Raw genomic sequence first — 20,673 nt, 5'->3', positions numbered from 1 at the left:
AGAAAGAAAACCAAAAGTGCCTAGTTTAATTAATTGAAGACATTTAAAACCTGCAAAATGGACAAAATCGTGGTCTCCTGTCACATAAGCCAAGAATGCCCTCACTCCCGTTTATTCTCAGAGACAAGGATACTCTGCAAGGCCAAGCTCAAAGACAATCTTCATGGCAGAAGGCTTGTGTGATGAGAGATGTTGATCTAATTGTGTGGGGAGGTAGAGTCAGGCCCCATCTCCTTGCACCTAGGTCTGGGCTTATGTGCTGCTAAGTGTACCAAATGTTCCAGACATGGCACAAGCGTTCAAACCATTAGTAGTGGTCCATATAACAAAGACCTTATGGTTTGAAAACCAATGAGAAACTATGTATCTAATGTTTCTGAAGATGACAGGTTGTAGAGGTAGGCATAGGTTGTCCACCTGACAGTGGACAGCAAATTACAATCCTAGTTCCTATAGAATGTGCACTTAGACATTCCCCTTAATCCAATCCTGATCCCTAGTAGGCTTTTCATTATTTGCCACATATATGACCTCACCTGTGATGTATTTTTAGTATAAACTCTATTTTGTGTGAAATGATCGCTGAGGGAAATCGAGCATACGTCTGTTGATGTCCGTTGTAACTCCCTGTTTTAGATAATGTTAATTAAACAGTACTTTTCCATCTTCCTGAGTTGATTTGGTTAATTGGACTCAGCGTTATTCTGTGTGATCCCATCCATTGCATGCACATTCCTAAAGGGCCCTAAGCTCAATCTCATGACCTCCTTCCTTTGATGTTATTTGTTGTTTGTTGTTATTTTATTTCTAGAGCAACTTTGCCAAAATGCTTTACAAAATTAATAAATTGATAAAATAAATGATATAATAAACAATGAACCACAGAATACAACAGAAGAAGAAAAATAGACGATAGGAATCACCCGAAAGACAGAAACTAATTAGGCAGACCAAACATCAGAAAGGTGAAAGTCGAGCAACAATATGAGGAATTGCAAGATAAAAAGCATGACCATCCGCCTCCAGAAAGTTTTCAAGGGGATAGGTGAAATCTAAAAATGTATTAAAATAGTTCTGTTCCAGTTTCAGCATAGTGTCCACCAGTGGCAATAGTACCAAAAGAACATACAAAATAGATCCTGGTGGAAGTGAATACCAGCAAGCAATTTGTCATTCGTATTATTTGTCCTACTCTGTGCCTTGTTCATTCAAATCTATCTTCCCCTCTTGTTCCAACATCCTCTCCAAACTACTCTTACCAATGTCTGCAGAGCTTTCAGGCCATGGCCTCAAAAATTGTCTGGTTACTATTGTCCACTTGAGATCCTACAATCATCTTCTGATCTTTTCTACCAGGGCTTTGGTTTCCCCCACCAATATCCTGTTTGTTTCCTCAAACTTCCTGTTCTCCATCAGAAACATCCCTTTGATGAAGCCCAACCACCTCCCCCTACTTTTTTCTCTCTGCTACCACCTGTAACTAATGCCTGCAAACCTCTTGTTTTTTTTTCCACGAAACCCATCATCTTCTCTTTTTACCTCATGTCCTTTCCAAGCCACATACTCTTCTTTTCCATTAATTCCTCCTGCTACTCCCCTCTTCTCGTTACTGTAAAATATAACCTCCTCCATCCCATCCTGTCTCTAACTGTGCCTCCAACCTCCTCATTATATTCCCCATGTTTGCCAAGCTGTTCCAAACTCCTTTGTCCAGCTCCACCTTCACTCTCAGACCTTTCGCTAAACCCCACATATGAAGAGTTGAATAGCTGAGGGATTAGGTGTGGACGACCTTTTCACTTCTCATGAGTTTACTCTGGGTTTTATGCATCTGATCAAGCCTTTATCTGTGTTGTCCACCATCATGGAATCTGCTTCTGATTTCCAATTACTGCAGGGCATTGCTTGGGAAGGGCAAACTCCACTCCTTCCTCATAGCATATGAAACTGATGCTGGTAATTCCTTTGAAAGTCTCTTGAATCTCTCTGAGTGTGAAAGGAATGCATGTTGATGGGAAAATTGTGACTTCATACCATCCACAAAGAAAAACCCTGCTGGCATTGATAAATAATATCATTGGCATGTAAAATGCTGCCAGGAAACAGAAAATCGGCAACATTTTATCACATATGGGAATTTAACACTCAGAGAAAATATCTATGGACCTTTGAAGTAAATGATTCACTGCATTGGGAACTTTGGTAACAATAACACTGTCGATGTTAAAAGTGTCAATAGCTTGTGGGTACTTCAGTCTATTGAACCTATGTGTGGGCTTTATATGGACTCATCCTCTGTCTTTCCCTGTCATATAATGTGGACCAAGGGAAATTGGTCGTGAATAATTGCCATACTACCCCCCTGGTGATCATCTGTTTGCTTGGGGAATTACCAAATCCCCTTGGCCACCAACCCTTTAAGTCCCCATAGCCAGTCAGGAAACTCCATTATAGAGTGATAATAAGCTACAGGGAGTTCCAATCCCAGGTGCATCAAGGTACCCATAGTGGAGTATCATGTACATTGACAATGTAAATCTGTTTTAAAGGACAGTTACACACCAGTGAGGAAACTAGAGGAAGTTTCAGTATTTTGTAAGATCAGAGGAGAAAACATAAATGTGTAGATAGACTTTATGGTAAATGGGCCCACACACCAGTGCAGGATATTGCAATATTAACTGAACCCACACAATTGTTGGGAGTGTATTGTAAATCACAAGAGGAAGGAGCTGAGAATTGGACCAGTAGCATGATGGAAAATAACATTGGAATGGGGAGCGTTAAGAATTTGACAATGGAAGGCAAGGTATTGATTTTTAGAAGCTATAACTGGACGGTCCATTTGTATATAGCAGTTGTGTTGCCCACCTCCGAGGAACGTGTTGTTAACACTGATGAGAACCACAATGAGGTTTTTTGGGATGCCAGCATGGAAACATTAACACTATAAATGGTTTATAAAACAAAGTAAATATTTGGAAAAGGTTTAACTAACTTTCAGTTGATGTTGCATTTACGTTGAAGGAGATATTTGCATAATTTTAAGATGTGGAAACCAAATTCTTTAAAACTGTTTTGTTTTAACATACCAAAACATGAGGAAGCATTAGGATAGCATGAAAGTTTAAAGAAGGATAATCTTTGTATGAAAACTATTGATTTTTTGAAATGTTTAATTTTTTTTAAAATTCTGAGTAAAACCGAGATTTCCACATGTAAACACCAGAGAAAGCATGGAAAGATTGAAAGATTGGAAAATCTTAGTCCACCAAGCACTCCAACATTTGAACAGGTATTTTTGTTGGGAGGCTGCTCATGAGATTTGGAAGTTCGCAGGACCAAGTAGAGTGTAGAGGAGTAGCCAAAAGCCTCCACTAGAAGCCCCGCTCCTAACCTGCCTATGGGTTGGGAACTAGAGATAGTGATGAAGGTGGCACCTGTAATGATGCCAATAACATGAGCAGCCTTGAAGCAAAGTATCTGTTGTGAAAGCCATTCTTTATCTATCAACAAAGAGCTGAGAGCCAGTAACTCAAGCAGACTAAGTGATCATAGAAGCTAGCTATACGCAGTATATAGAATGCAGGCAGTGCCACCAAGTTATATATGTAAGCATAAGAAATCTGGATGTTCCAAGTCGTGTTTTAGCAACTGGGATCCCAGGAGCGGAAGCCTGAAGTGTGTTGCAGTTAACAAACAGTAGCTGACGAGCAAGAAAGAATCAAGGAGGCTTGTCTGGCCCAGTGTCAAGAAGGCCAGTGCAGCCGAGAACTGGTTGTCTATTCAAAGGATACAATTAATACAAGAGCCAAGCCAAGCTCCTGCCAAGGTGCAGCTGAGAGACAATGAGTGCCAAGTTCTATTTGTTTTAATACCATTTAATATTGAAAATAGGCTTAAAACGTGGTCGTCATTCATGTGACCTGGATGAAATAGCCTTAACCAGACTATGCAGAGACCAGAAGATAAGAGCATGCACATACTCCTTAATATTCCCAGGAGTTGTGAAACCTACAAGGCCATCTTCAAAGACTAATTGAATGACAGAAAGTAAGATTGACGATAGATGTTGGGCTCATTGGGTGGGGAGGTATGGTCAAGACCAAACCCACCAGCACCTGGAGTACCAGCTTGTGTGCTGCTAGCGAGTGGAATAATCCAGAAGGGTACAAGTGTGCCAACCAATTATAGAGGGCCATGTATCAAAGAGCCCTATAATTTAAGATCAATAGATCATTGTGTATTCTGTGAGGATGAAGATGACTTGCACTAGAAGAGGGCTTAGTTGCCCACCTGACAGTAGAGACCCAATCACAACCTAAACCCTCATAGAAAGTATATGTAGATGTTCCCTCTTACCCAACCACAGCCTGACATACGTTTTTACAGTTTACCACGTAGTATGACATCAATGAGGGCACATGTTTGTTATAAACGGATTTTTATGTTAATCGGAGAGACTTTGCTATGAGACATCCGTCGGTGTCCGTTGTACTCCCTGTTTTAGATAATTGTTAATAAAACAGCATACACCTTGCCAACTTCTTGAGTCGACCTTATTATTGATGTATGAGTAATTTCTGCATCCCCATCCTTCCCATAAGAGTGCCACCACATCTTAAATAGCCCCCTCGGGTTCAAGTGCTGGTCAATTTCAGCAAACCCAAAATACTCAAGGAGCCTACGGAATGCATGCAGCAAAGAAGATATGGGGTAGCAGCCACACTGATAAAGTATTGCAAGAAACTGATGAGCGGATGATGAAGCACCTGTGGAGAAGATGTGTAGCAACAGAGAGAACACAATATAGTATACAGTCAGAATATTGGCATGCATGCAAGTAGATCACAACCTGGTGTATTATTGCACTTGTGTCAAAGCTGCTATATGGGAAGCTCAAAACAAGCTAGTGTTCAAGAATGTTGACATAACACATGCTGCTGTGCTGTGTGGAGTATCACACAGGCTGATATTATGGGGTAGGTAAAAAGAGATGTTAAAAACATGGTGACAGATGGGTTAGACAGGCTTGGTGCCTGCAACCCCTTTGAAGCATCCATTTTGAATCAACGCACAAATCAATAGGAAGATTCCAAAAGGCCCCCAGAGTACATCAGTGGATCTGTGTACAGTGCCACGAGAAGGTTAAAACAAGAATGAAGTACTACACAAAAAGAAGATGAAGTATTGTTTTACTCATGGAAGGAGAAACGGATGATCGGGGTGACCTTTGTGCTAATGTGCATGTGCAATTTAGGGTGAAGGATTTCAGTAAATTATTGTGGCAATAACTTAGGTAAATAAATAAAATAGCGCTCAGAATCCCATCGGGTTAATGATGCGCTATATAAATGTCCTAATCAACCAATTAATCAATCACTCTGAGTGAAAGACAATACGTTTGAGTTTTCCCCTATCCCTTTTTGCCATTACTTTAAGACTATTTGTTTGCAAAATATATTTTTCCAATTCCAATGGATGTTGATTATCTATCAGAGTGGTCTTCGATTCCCATTTTAAAGGGTAGAGAGAGCTGGTAAGTGCAATATGATTTAAAAATTGGATGTTGGAATTAGTTTTCTTTGGTTTTCTGACCTTTAAGATTGGATGCGTTCTTAAGTATTCATGGATGGCTTTTACATTTATATTTTCAAGGAATTTTAGGAAACCTGAAAGCAATTTGATAAGCGGCATAACTAAATCATTACTGGAATGAATTACTTTTTTAATGCTGAGCTTTTTAATGTTCATGTTTTTTAAAAACATTGTTTTACTAAACACATTTTTGATTTCCATTTTATGTTTTTATTATGAAACTTGAAGAAGAGCTGAAAGATTTCTCCAAGTCCTATATGACTTGGTTAACTTGTTCAAAGGCCATCTTCCTCATTTCTGGAGATACTGAATTCTCTCCCCAAAACCACAAGCCTTGTGATATTCGAAGAGGAGGGACTGAAATAGTAAATGTAAGTAGATCTCAATTTAAGGATGTCTGTTCTTATTCCCCTTTCCCAAAGTACATACATAAAGCTTGTGGCCCTTTTTCTTAGCGACTTCAGACTGCCACAATTCATCATTACAACGTCTCTGCTGCTGTTATTAACCTTATAAAAATTCGAAAAATGTATTCATTTCATACCATCCTACAAAAAGAAAAATCTCCTGATTACTGCTCATGCCTATTTCTTGGCCTCCCTCTCTTATCCTTCCTCCATAAAGACAAAGTCATAAACTTTTCTGTCCATACCCTTTACAAGCTACCCAGATTCTACCCCACTTCTACCTACCGATACCGACACCAGACAGGACGGCTCTCCTTGCACAACCGCTCACTTTTCAAATTCTTTCACCTAGTCTACAAAGGCATTAGTGATCATACTCCTCAGTATCTGCCAACCTTTATCTCGGGCTACTAACCACCTTGTTCTCACCGCTCCTCTTCTCCACTCAACTGCACTGTCCCACACCCTTTGCCTTTTCCTCATCTTGCTTCCTCTCTCTCTCCCTACTCATCCCACTACATTGCAACCTGCTGCCCATCTCAATCAATGCCAGTCCAACTGTGGGTTCTTGAAAGCTAAGTTTTTACCTTCACTACCAGCACAAGTAGAACGGCCACCACCGCCCGCATTCCCTGCTCTTCATTCCTGACCCCACCATTTCCTCAAGTGCTAAGTCATAACGAGATTTTGTATATCTGTACGGTACTCCTTAGATGGTAGCATGTGCCCCCTACGTTAACGCTACATCTGTAAGCCATGTGTTTTTTTGTTCCTGGTCTGTATTCCACTTTGTTCACACCCCCATGAACTGGCTCCTCACTTGTTCTTATCTTTGTGCTATTGTACAAGAACACTCCTGGGGAATACTTCTGCCGTCTGTAAATGTTCAATTGTAGATAATTTCTCAATGAAACAAACATTCCTGAAACCTTTTACATAAGTAGCAAGCAGGGAAATGACTCTGCGTGGCGTTTGAGAATGATAGAAAGTGATTAGTGAGCAGGAAATACTCCAGATGGCTGGGGGAGAAACAAGCAAGAACATGGAATCCGGACTGTTTCTCTACAGCTATTTACGCTCATGCGCTGTAGAGCACATGTTTGGGGTTAGGAGGGAGCAATGATGCCGCTGTGTGTCGTATGAAAGTCTGCGTCGGACATCTTTTTTGGGAGCATTCTTAAATGTCTGTACCATGGCTCTGTTTTTAGTATCAGTGGTAGGGAACTCTAGTCACGGGGGGGGGGGGGCAAGAAGAGTGAAGGGGTGGAAGAGGCAGGCATCAAAGAGGGATCGGGAACAGACCAATTGGGCAGGGTTTGGGATTTCAGAGTGTGAGCAGTTTAGTAAAGGGGAGAGGGTTAACCGGATGGAGAAGGGCAACCAACTATAGGATTTGAATACAAGGAGTAGGAATTTGAAGTCTGACATGTGTTGCACGGAAGGCCAACCTCCATAAACATAATGTGCAGAGATGGAGATGTCATGTGTGGGGTTAAAAAGAGGAGGGCACATTTCATTCTTTTGTTGAGGGGTAGACAGGAAGAGCGAGGAAGGCACCAAAGAAGGCTAGAGCAGTAGTCAAGTTGGCTGAGGACAAGAGGGGAAATTGGGGTTGTATTTGACTGGTCAACGAGGGGTGGGCAAATTCTGGGTATTTTCAGTAGGGTTATACTAGCAACCATGGCAGCAGAGGCAAGGAATTATTGAACCTTTAGTACACTATCAAGGAGGGTCCCATGGGAAAAGGATAACAGGGTGGGGCGAACAAGTTGTGCATTGTGAGCTGCAAATTATATTACCTTGCTTTTAGTGGATTACAGCATTAGGCACCAACGTCATATACATAAACTGGTGGATTTTAGGGAAATAGGTTAATAGACACAATGATATTCATGGGGTGAAGGATGGAAAGGGGTTGCATACTTTGGTGTTGCCTATGAAAAGGGGGTAGTAGAATCCAAAGGACGACATTGGTTTAATATGATTGTATATGTGTGCCAAGAGCAGACACTTGGACAACCTGACTGTGACAGGACAAGGCTGGAGGTGCCAATATTCCATTAGGTAGAAAAGTACTGGTCATAAAGGTAGGGACTACCCAGCCAAGGGTAGAGGCATGGATGCCCATGCTAGAGGGGCAAGTAGAAAAGAGGCATCACCGGCAGCATAAAAAGCTGGAGCGATCAAGAAGGAGGACATTTCAGGGCTCTTTGCAATGTGAGCAGTGGCAAGGAAGTAGGAGATGTGCACAAATATCCTTTTAGTGAAGTACCTGTGGTAGGAACATGGAGTGTCAGGGGCCCAGAGTTCATTGATTTCCATACAAGACATAGTACTGAGGCGATATGTCCCGAGGTGGCGGACCCACCCTGTGGGAAACGCCCCGCCGCCCATGTTAAGGGCCCGAGCGAATCGGCATAATGCCATTAGCACCCGTGTAACCTGCTACATGGGTGCTAATTATTTTTTTTTTTTTAATGGAAAGTATTGTCTTTCTGTGCACGGGACGCCTTCACTGCGTCGCATTCATGGAGAGAAAATACTCTACCAACATGATCGCCATGGATTAGGAACTCGGAGCACTATATGGAGCCCACGTCCATTTCCATGGTGGCCAGAGCGGGGACAGGAGCAGCAACTGCTGCGGTGGCGAGCCTCGCTTTGCAGTGAAAAGGTAAGTGGGATTGAGGGAGGGATTTAAAAACAAAAACACAGTGTTGGTTGATGGGAGGATGCCGCCACAAGGGTTTTCTACTGACAATTTCTTGTCCAGACAATAATGGAGAGCCTGGGCTGCAGTAGTGATTTCTCCCCTCATTCCCGGACAGGGTGGTGAATTCTGTTCCCATTTCCTGGGTCAGGATTGCACGCACATCTCATGAGATATATTGATTTAAGTCTAAAAGCGCAAATTATAATAGCCTTTTTTTTCTTTCTTTTTTCGGCAAAGGCCTCTTTTGAACTGTCATGAACTGTGAATCACACAAGGAGTGTGGAATTGAATTTACTAAATGGGAAGTGAGCACACATGTTGAACAGGGGGCAAAACCATGCTTTTGGTGCATGTATTGGGGAGTGAGTAGGCCTTTTAGCAGGATTGGAAAGTGCATTGTAGCGCACATTGACAGGCTGCATTTTGGAATTATGCTCAACTCAGAGTGTGTTTTTTAAGGATAAATGAATCAATGTAACGAGAACAAGGGCAGGAATAGTGTGGCCAGACCATGAGGAAGTTCTTGAAAAAAATCTGTCAAAATGGTAGACGTGCAACTACATTTTATACGTTTGATTACCTGTTAGTGGTTTGTGTATTTATCCTTACTCCCCCACCCATCCATTTTTCTGCTTCTAACCCTCTTTCCGGTTAACCTAACTCTCTCATACCTATCCACAACCTCTACCTAATCCTCTTCCCCCCCACCGGTTGCCTGGAGGTGGCCTATATATTCAAAGCAGGCATCTGCTGCAAACCAAGGTGGGAGGATCATGAGAATGCAGCTTCCGTGGTTGGCTTGGTGTCAACTCAGTTAGAGTAGTAGAAGAATAATTGTAATGAACGTTAGAAGAGAAAAAAAAGAGTGATGGTGAGGGTGGTGGGAAGCAGGCATGGAACAGGGGATTAGAAGGGCAGGTATAATATTGCTTATTTTGAAGATTTGAGAGTAGAAATAAGAGGCAAATCCGTTAGATGGGGGATATGGGGCAGCAATAGGTTGGGAGTGAGCTTAGCCTGTATTGGATGGAAACAAAGAGAAAATATGGTTGCTATAGTAACTGGACTTCAGTAAGTTCAGGGAAGCACAAAGAGCAAGAGGAGATTAATTGTGGAAGAGAAGGAGAGTGGGACATATGACCGCATTGCTGATTGAGTCACATGAAATTCAAGAGGGAGTGGTCAGAAGGAATGGGATTGATGGATGGATGAGTAAAACTGATGGATGCAGAAACCGAGCTGTGTGTTATTCTCACTCGTTTCCAAACATCTCTGTTTTTCAAGAACTGGACGGTATCCATAGGTGGTGAACCATTCTCTGCACCTGGAACTCATCTGTGTCACACACTGCCTGCCATTCTACATTATAAACACACCCGCCACGAATCCATATAGGTATCTGCAGGTGGTAAGGCATTCTCTATACTTAGAAGCAAACTGTGGAACTGACTCCTTGATACTTTACCTTATAATCACACACGCCACAAATATCTGTAGGTGGCGAGGAATTTGCTATACTTAGAAGAAAACTGTGAAACTCACTGTCTGATACTTTACCTTAAAATCACACACGCCACAAATCTAGACAAGTGTCTTTAGGTTTCAAGGTACTTTCTATACCTGGAAGCAAATTGTGACACTCACTGTCTGCCACTTTCTTAACACACCCACCACAAAATCAGATAGGTGTCTGCAGGTGGTAAGGCATTCTCTATACTTAGAAGCAAACTGTGGAACTCACTGTCTGATACTTTACCTTATAAACACACTCACCACAAATGTCTGTAGGTGGCGAGGCATTCTCCGTACTCGGAAGCAAACTGTGGAAATCACTTTCTGACACTTTAACTTATGATCACACCCACCACAAATCCAGACAAGTGTCTGAAGGTTTCAAGGTACTTTCTATACCTGGAAACAAATTGTGAAACTCACTGTCTGCCACTTTCTTAACACACCCGCCACGAATCCAAATAGATGTCTGCAGGTGGCCAGTAATTCTCTGTACTTGGAAGCAAATTGTGGAACTCATTGTCTGCCACCTTACCTTATAAACACACTCACCACAAATTCAGAAAGGGTACAAAGACCAGGCATTCTGTGGCTCACTCACTTATGCCCCACCTTGTCTCTGTTCTTCCCAACAGGCATTTCTGTTCCTTCCTGTGTCCTGTAGTGCCACAATTATCCACTTTGAAAAGTAAATGAATAATAAAAACGACTGATAAGAAATAGATGTGTCAGAAGAGTGTACTGCATTTTTTTCAGCAGAATTGGCCATGGGATCCTGTTTATCATTCAAGGTGAGTCCATGTCGTAGTAAAAGGTTTATTTTGACAACACACACGTTGCCGAGTTTGCTAGTAAAATCCAGTGACGGTGCAGTTTCTGAAGCAGTCACCGAGAGAGTACTGGTGGATCTTAAAATGTTGAAGTGGTCCTTAGCCTATTTGGGCATCAGCTATTTGGTGAACCCAGATTTTCTTTTGTTTTCATTGCTGATTACATATACACAATGTTTCCGCATTCCTAAAATCTATCTTCCTGTGTTACCTCTGAGATCCTGGCCGCATTTACGAAGCCCCGCTCTAGCAGCGCCAATCCACCAAAAAAGTGCAGCTCATGTACTAATTGCAATCTCTTTCCCCTCTTCTTCCCTCCCTTTCTCTATCCGCTCTATGTCCACCCACTCCTCCTTCCGTTCCTTCTTAAAATCCTTCCTTCATCACCCCCCTCCCTGACTTCTCTCCCCTTCCTCCTCTTCTTTCTCCACCCCACTCCATCTTCCTGTGCCTTTATCTCTCCATGTCTCCCCTATGATCTCCACCCTCCCTTCTACTTTACCTACTCCCTTTCCCCTTTCCCTTTCCTCCATCCCATACCTCTCCTCTCTTCCTCCCCAAATTCAAATTGTTCCACATGCTGTTTTTCTGGTTTGAATCATGTATATTGTATCGCTTCTATGTTCTATGTTCCATGTTTGATGTTTCTGGTTGTTATGCTGTAAAGCGCTTTGGTGTAAGGCACTATATAAATAATAAAAGTTAAATACAAATACATACAAAAACAAATACAATCTCTTCTTCAGAGTTCTTCAATCAGCAATTGAGTATCTCACCTCTAAATTGTCTCACATTGGCCCTCACCTTTCTGGAGTTGTGACCTCCACAACTGAGAAAAATAATCCAATTGTAGCCTCAACAATGATGCATACGTAGATCAACTCGTGGGGAAATGCGATTCTCATTGATTTGCCCAATGAGATCTCAGGAAGGTTGTAGGATTCCCCACATTTGCTCCAGTTTTAGGATTTGTTGAGCCCTAATGGTTAATAATGTGTGCTAGTAGACAACTGTTAGTTAATCATTTCTTATGCACACGCTTGACTGATGCGGTAGGGCATGAGAAGCAGTGAAACACTCTCTGATTGGTGTTTGCTAAAAGTTGGCCTTTCACTTTTAAAATATTGTCAAAAACTTCAATAATTCGGAATACAAAATGGTGAAACCATGTACTATAACATGGAGCATAAAACATGCGTGTTTGATCACGTGGACACAAAACCGACATTCCCCTCCCCCTCCGCAACACAAAAGAGGGAACCCTGTCCTCATGTTACTATGAATAAGGAGAGGACAGTAGAAGTTCCGCTTCTATAAACATCTGCACTAGACGTGTGTTCTACCAAAGCTTCAAACTCTGCAGCCCATGATAAGAGCATATCCTGTGACCCCTGAAAATAACGTTGCTCTTTAATGAAGTGCATGCATATATCTATTATACAAAGAATAACATAATTGGGGAACGGAGAATGAATCGTTCATATGTTGTCTGCTATACTGCCCGAACCCATTCTAAACTTTCATGGGAAAATCCCATCCAATTTCAAACTGGCAAATTGGAAAACAACCCCTTTTCCAATGTTTTATTAAAAACGCCCCGTTACTAAGGATTCTGTCCTCTATTATTGTCCATGCACTCATGTCCCAATGCTGACATTATCCTAAAATATGGCCAGATTGAGAATAGACAAAATAAGCAGGATAAGCACCAGGGCTTTAAATGGGCTGGGGCTGAGCCCAGGCAGTTTCCAAAAAGGGCTCCCTAGCTGGGGTCCTGCCGGAGCTCACCCCTGATGAGCCCCACATACCCCGAGGCCTCAGGCAGCCTGTTTAGTCAAAGCGCTGCATGGTGAAAGGGCTGCCTGCAGGTGTCATACATTCCAACAGCGCGTCGGATTAGCAAAAGAAGATACCATGATACCTCTTCTTTCTTCTAATCCATAGTGCTGACACCTGCAGAAAGCCTTTTAACTGTGAAGTTCTGCTGCTAAATGGGCTGCCTGTTGGGCGTTGTCTCCTTACTCAGAAACAAAAGGAAAGGCTGGGCAACCCACCCCACCTTCTATTTCTGAGTAAAGAGCCAGCACCCAGCAGGCAGCCTGTTCACTCAAGGAGCTGCATGGTTAAAGGGTTGCCTGTGGAGGTCAGCGACACCCCCCACAGGCAGCGCTGCAACCACATGGCTCATGCAATGAAAGTGCTACCTGCTGGGTGTTGGTACCTCATTGACACAGAAGGAGAGCTGGGGTACATGAGTGTCATACCTTTGGTGCTCCTGTCCTCTCCTTTTGTTTCCTAATCACAGGCTCAGACCGCCACAGGCAGCCTGTCAGCGGGGCTCGGAGCCCGTGATTTGGGACAAAAAGGAGGGGCTGGGCACCACAAAGATAATAGTGCCAGTGTGCCCCATCTCTCTTTCTCTTACCTCTACCATAGGCGAGGGGGGTCTAGTTAGGGGGTGTTGCCCAAGTACACTCACCCATACTTAGGACATGCCCCCGAACTAGAGTCCCCCCTTTCATTTTATCCTCCCACTTATAGCAATGACAAGCACAAGATATATGAAGGAATACACAGCTGTTTTTGCGGCACACCAATGATTTAACTTTTTGTGCAATAAATGTATGAAAGAAATTGAAATGCAGGGTGTGAGTGGGTTGCAGAGCGTCAAAGCTGGGAAGGAGAGAGAGGAAGTGATAGACACAAGACAAAGCACGCTCTTCAGCCCTTTAGCCGTAGCGTTCACTCCAGAATGAAGGCGGAAGTAGAAACTGTCACTACGGAGTGACTTTGGGTCTCATTACGAGCTTATCAGTTCAGTAAAAATGCGATACTAATTCCGTTCCCACCACCTTTTAAGCAGTAATGGAATTTCCACCACTTTAATTGCACCACCAAATTTCAAATTTGGGACTACAATTCTGGAGGAGAATCCTCCACTTTACCACCACAAATCAGCAGATTAACCACACGGATTTGCTGCTTGACTTAAATCCACCAGAAATCCCCATGGGATCCAAAAATGGGGACAAACACCACCGTCTCACTATTCATAATCCTGTGGTAAGCCCACAGAACCGAGTGGCACAAATGGAAAATGAATTTGGCAGTAAATCAGTGGATTTACTTCCAAACTGGTGATGAGCCTTTCTCTTTTTTTAACTTCATTGGGTGAATGCAAAAATAAGAGAACCACGTGACATGATAATGAAACTGGCTTATAGACACTACAGCACTGATAGCATATTTTGCACATGTTTTAACTAATCAGCAGTGTTGCATACCCACATGTTCCATTCGGGCAATTGGCAGGTGGTCCTAGTGAGGATCCACAGTGATTAGGAAATCCATTGACTAATGGTACAGCTTTATGGGCCATGCCCAGGATAGGTTGGGTGTCTTCCAGGTCACTGCAGCCATATGGACCGTGAACCATGATAAGCTGGGCACCTTCCAGGTCCACAACCTCGTAACACAGTTTACAGATCTCTAAATGTATTGCACATTTTAGTTGTTGCTAGGCAGGCACAATATTTGCCACTCAATAAAGGCCAACTGAACAGGATACGAAGGTGGGAGAAAAGGAAGAGTCATAGCTTGAACTGGAATGTCTGCTTCCTTCCCTCCCACACCACTCCTGCCCATTGACGCTCAGGTTGGGTGGCAGACGTTCCTTTGTAAGGCTTTTGCTGAGGGGATATAGCACAGTGACCAGTGCAATGTGGGACGTAATGCAGAGTCATTCATACTTCGTACTGTGGGAACACCACGATTCGGCAGGACTTCCTGCAACACCTCACAACTTCCGGCCCGCCCGATTCTTCTATTCCATGCCAAGGCACAATGTGAAGTAGACATCACTTGCTTTTAGGATGACACATGAAATGCAGGTGTCATAGGGGTCGGTGGTAAACATGTCTTTCTAAAAGGGACACGGCAGTACTGCTACAATGTTGCCTGGATATGTTTCATTGTGTATTTGTGTAGTATAAAGAGTCAGAGGCAACAGAGGCAATCCCTATGCCCCAAGTTGATAAATCTTAGAAGTCAGAAAAGTGGGAACAACACTGTCCAGGTCTTCTCCGCTTCGCAAGCTTTGTCCTTTATGTGAGTCTTCTTAATGTATGAGTGCTTCCGTTTTTTAATATCCGTATCATTGTGCCTATGTCTGCAATGATGGGAGTGTGTACCATGGAGCAAGCTCTGTTGGACTTGTGGCCCCCAGAATTAAGTCGGACCTGGCCATTGTCATCATGGATCATATTCTAGTTCTCTTATTCCAGATCTGCCCATTAGGCACAACTTGAGTAGTATTTTGTCAGTGCCTACGTTTTGAAACTGGGGAATAAGCAAGGCAGCCACAAGCCGGATAGAAATACAAGAAGCAAGTCAACCTCACTGCACTGTTGATGTTAATGGAAAGACCCACATCATGATGTGGGGTCCAAACCTACTCTACCATCTACATTACTCAGTTGTTCTAGTCCCCAGTGCTCACTGCCCCACATTGGCAGAGTGCACGTCATGGCATCACAGACCCTAGGAGTGGCAGGAGTCTGTCCGTCATCAGGATCAATAAAGTGGCTCAAGGTCCCAGAGTTAACACCTGTCGGACTCTGAGCAGTGCAAAGGTAAGTCCTCTACTCAGGGCCAGATGGATCAGAGGACGATATTGCAACCAACCCCTTCCCATGTGTCAGTTCTTGAGTTTATATCTATAAGGTCAGCCACTTGGAAAGAGATAATGGTGGAATCAGCTGGTTCAAAGCTATAAACATTTTAGTTGTTGCTAGGCAGGCACAATATTTGCCACTCAATAAAGGCCAACTGAACAGGATACGAAGGTGGGTGAAAAGGAAGAGTCATAGCTTGAACTGGAATGTCTGCTTCCTTCCCTCCCACACCACTCCTGCCCATTGACGCTCAGGTTGGGTGGCAGACGTTCCTTTGTAAGGCTTTTGCTGAGGGGATATAGCACAGTGACCAGTGCAATGTGGGACGTAATGCAGAGTCATTCATACTTCGTACTGTGGGAACACCACGATTCGGCAGGACTTCCTGCAACACCTCACAACTTCCGGCCCGCCCGATTCTTCTATTCCATGCCAAGGCACAATGTGAAGTAGACATCACTTGCTTTTAGGATGACACATGAAATGCAGGTGTCATAGGGGTCGGTGGTAAACATGTCTTTCTAAAAGGGACACGGCAGTACTGCTACTATGTTGCCTGGATATGTTTCATTGAGTATTTGTGTAGTATAAAGAGTCAGAGGCAACAGAGGCAATCCCTATGCCCCAAGTTGATAAATCTTAGAAGTCAGAAAAGTGGGAACAACACTGTCGAGGTCTTCTCCGCTTCGCAAGCTTTGTCCTTTATGTGAGTCTTCTTAATGTATGAGTGCTTCCGTTTTTTAATATCCGTATCATTGTGCCTATGTCTGCAATGATGGGAGTGTGTACCATGGAGCAAGCTCTGTTGGACTTGTGGCCCCCAGAATTAAGTCGGACCTGGCCATTGTCATCATGGATCATATTCTAGTTCTCTTATTCCAGATCTGCCCATTAGGCACAACTTGAGTAGTATTTTGTCAGTGCCTACGTTTTGAAACTGGGGAATAAGCAAGGCAGCCACAAGCCGGATAGAAATACAAGAAGCAAGTCAACCTCACTGCACTGTTGATGTTAATGGAAAGACCCACATCATGATGTGGGGTCCAAACCTACTCTACCATCTACATTACTCAGTTGTTCTAGTCCCCAGTGCTCACTGCCCCACATTGGCAGAGTGCACGTCATGGCATCACAGACCCTAGGAGTGGCAGGAGTCTGTCCGTCATCAGGATCAATAAAGTGGCTCAAGGTCCCAGAGTTAACACCTGTCGGACTCTGAGCAGTGCAAAGGTAAGTCCTCTACTCAGGGCCAGATGGATCAGAGGACGATATTGCAACCAACCCCTTCCCATGTGTCAGTTCTTGAGTTTATATCTATAAGGTCAGCCACTTGGAAAGAGATAATGGTGGAATCAGCTGGTTCAAAGCTATAAACATTTTAGTTGTTGCTAGGCAGGCACAATATTTGCCACTCAATAAAGGCCAACTGAACAGGATACGAAGGTGGGTGAAAAGGAAGAGTCATAGCTTGAACTGGAATGTCTGCTTCCTTCCCTCCCACACCACTCCTGCCCATTGACGCTCAGGTTGGGTGGCAGACGTTCCTTTGTAAGGCTTTTGCTGAGGGGATATAGCACAGTGACCAGTGCAATGTGGGACGTAATGCAGAGTCATTCATACTTCGTACTGTGGGAACACCACGATTCGGCAGGACTTCCTGCAACACCTCACAACTTCCGGCCCGCCCGATTCTGCTATTCCATGCCAAGGCACAATGTGAAGTAGACATCACTTGCTTTTAGGATGACACATGAAATGCAGGTGTCATAGGGGTCGGTGGTAAACATGTCTTTCTAAAAGGGACACGGCAGTACTGCTACTATGTTGCCTGGATATGTTTCATTGAGTATTTGTGTAGTATAAAGAGTCAGAGGCAACAGAGGCAATCCCTATGCCCCAAGTTGATAAATCTTAGAAGTCAGAAAAGTGGGAACAACACTGTCGAGGTCTTCTCCGCTTCGCAAGCTTTGTCCCTTATGTGAGTCTTCTTAATGTATGAGTGCTTCCGTTTTTTAATATCCGTATCATTGTGCCTATGTCTGCAATGATGGGAGTGTGTACCATGGAGCAAGCTCTGTTGGACTTGTGGCCCCCAGAATTAAGTCGGACCTGGCCATTGTCATCATGGATCATATTCTAGTTCTCTTATTCCAGATCTGCCCATTAGGCACAACTTGAGTAGTATTTTGTCAGTGCCTACGTTTTGAAACTGGGGAATAAGCAAGGCAGCCACAAGCCGGATAGAAATACAAGAAGCAAGTCAACCTCACTGCACTGTTGATGTTAATGGAAAGACCCACATCATGATGTGGGGTCCAAACCTACTCTACCATCTACATTACTCAGTTGTTCTAGTCCCCAGTGCTCACTGCCCCACATTGGCAGAGTGCACGTCATGGCATCACAGACCCTAGGAGTGGCAGGAGTCTGTCCGTCATCAGGATCAATAAAGTGGCTCAAGGTCCCAGAGTTAACACCTGTCGGACTCTGAGCAGTGCAAAGGTAAGTCCTCTACTCAGGGCCAGATGGATCAGAGGACGATATTGCAACCAACCCCTTCCCATGTGTCAGTTCTTGAGTTTATATCTATAAGGTCAGCCACTTGGAAAGAGATAATGGTGGAATCAGCTGGTTCAAAGCTATAAACATTTTAGTTGTTGCTAGGCAGGCACAATATTTGCCACTCAATAAAGGCCAACTGAACAGGATACGAAGGTGGGTGAAAAGGAAGAGTCATAGCTTGAACTGGAATGTCTGCTTCCTTCCCTCCCACACCACTCCTGCCCATTGACGCTCAGGTTGGGTGGCAGACGTTCCTTTGTAAGGCTTTTGCTGAGGGGATATAGCACAGTGACCAGTGCAATGTGGGACGTAATGCAGAGTCATTCATACTTCGTACTGTGGGAACACCACGATTCGGCAGGACTTCCTGCAACACCTCACAACTTCCGGCCCGCCCGATTCTTCTATTCCATGCCAAGGCACAATGTGAAGTAGACATCACTTGCTTTTAGGATGACACATGAAATGCAGGTGTCATAGGGGTCGGTGGTAAACATGTCTTTCTAAAAGGGACACGGCAGTACTGCTACTATGTTGCCTGGATATGTTTCATTGAGTATTTGTGTAGTATAAAGAGTCAGAGGCAACAGAGGCAATCCCTATGCCCCAAGTTGTTAAATCTTAGAAGTCAGAAAAGTGGGAACAACACTGTCGAGGTCTTCTCCGCTTCGCAAGCTTTGTCCCTTATGTGAGTCTTCTTAATGTATGAGTGCTTCCGTTTTTTAATATCCGTATCATTGTGCCTATGTCTGCAATGATGGGAGTGTGTACCATGGAGCAAGCTCTGTTGGACTTGTGGCCCCCAGAATTAAGTCGGACCTGGCCATTGTCATCATGGATCATATTCTAGTTCTCTTATTCCAGATCTGCCCATTAGGCCCAACTTGAGTAGTATTTTGTCAGTGCCTACGTTTTGAAACTGGGGAATAAGCAAGGCAGCCACAAGCCGGATAGAAATACAAGAAGCAAGTCAACCTCACTGCACTGTTGATGTTAATGGAAGGACCCACATCATGATGTGGGGTCAAAACCTACTCTACCATCTACATTACTCAGTTTTTCTAGTCCCCAGTGCCCACTGCCCCACATTGGCAGAGTGCACGTCATGGCATCACAGACCCAAGGAGTGGCAGGAGTCTGTCTGTCATCAGGATCAATAAAGTGGCTCAAGCTCCCAGAGTTAACACCTGCCGGACTCTGAGCAGTGCAAAGGTAAGTCCTCTACTCAGGGCCAGACGGATCAGAGGACGATATTGCAACCAACCCCTTCCCATTAGTCAGTTCTTGAGTTGATATCTATAAGGTCAGCCACTTGGAAAGAGATAATGGTGGAACCAGCTGGTTCAAAGCTATAAACAGACACAGCAAGCTAGTATGCCAGGTAGTTTCAGAAGTGTAATGCAAGGTCATGCGGGAATATATACATATGCAGAGTGGCTGTACGGATATTCTCAGCAACCCACCCACAGTTGCCTTTATTGCAGTAATCAGGCAATTATAAAGCAAATATAAAACATTATTCATCATTATTAATCCATACACATTTTACATATTTATGAATAACCCTACATTGTTACTCGCACATTTGCGGAATAATTTATATCAACGTCCAACTGTGTGACCAATGTAGTGGCTACACGTATGGTGTAGTGTGTAACACATTTTCACTCATGGAATGATACTTTTAAAGGGGTTCATTAGCAACCACTCATCCAGCCAACCCTCCACCAGGCAGGGCAGGGAGGTTGGGTAAAATGAAATTATTTTGAACACTAACTTTATCTTGTTATGATCTCATGGCACTCAGGGTTCTGGGTATCATGACTTCCCAACTGACGTCAAAATAATATAAACAAATGCATCACCACATCGCCCACCCTTACAAAACCCAAGATCACAAGAATAAGGGCAAGGGAAGGGAGAAGAAAGAAAGAGATATATACATCAATAATAATGGCTCTCGTGTCTGAATAATAAGGAAGATCATGTGATTGATTGGGTTCAAGCTTTCTGCCCCAGCTGCTTTCTGCCCCAGCTGCTTTCTGCCCCAGCTGCTTTCTGCCCCAGCTGCTTTCCAGCACCACCACCCTACTTCTGCAGGTGCCACTAGAATGATCATCAGTGGCTAATTTGCTGAGCTTACAGTGATATATTCTTTCTTTCCTTATGGCTGGCAAACGTGTTGTCTGTTTTAATTATACTTTTGTATGACTCCGAACCACCACTATCAAAAACAATATAGAGACATAAAAGAAAGGGTGAGGGCAAACATGTTCACATGTGAAATTGTAATAATGGAAAAATGCAAGTCATCACCCACGTCCTATAATTCTCTAGCCCAACCCTATAATATGTACCATCCACAAAAATGACCCTAG

This window comes from Ambystoma mexicanum, chromosome 11 (assembly GCF_040938575.1).
Source record: "Ambystoma mexicanum isolate Mex_15411 chromosome 11, UKY_AmexF1_1, whole genome shotgun sequence".
NCBI lineage: Eukaryota > Metazoa > Chordata > Amphibia > Caudata > Ambystomatidae > Ambystoma > Ambystoma mexicanum.
Note: the sequence above shows the minus strand (reverse complement) of the source record.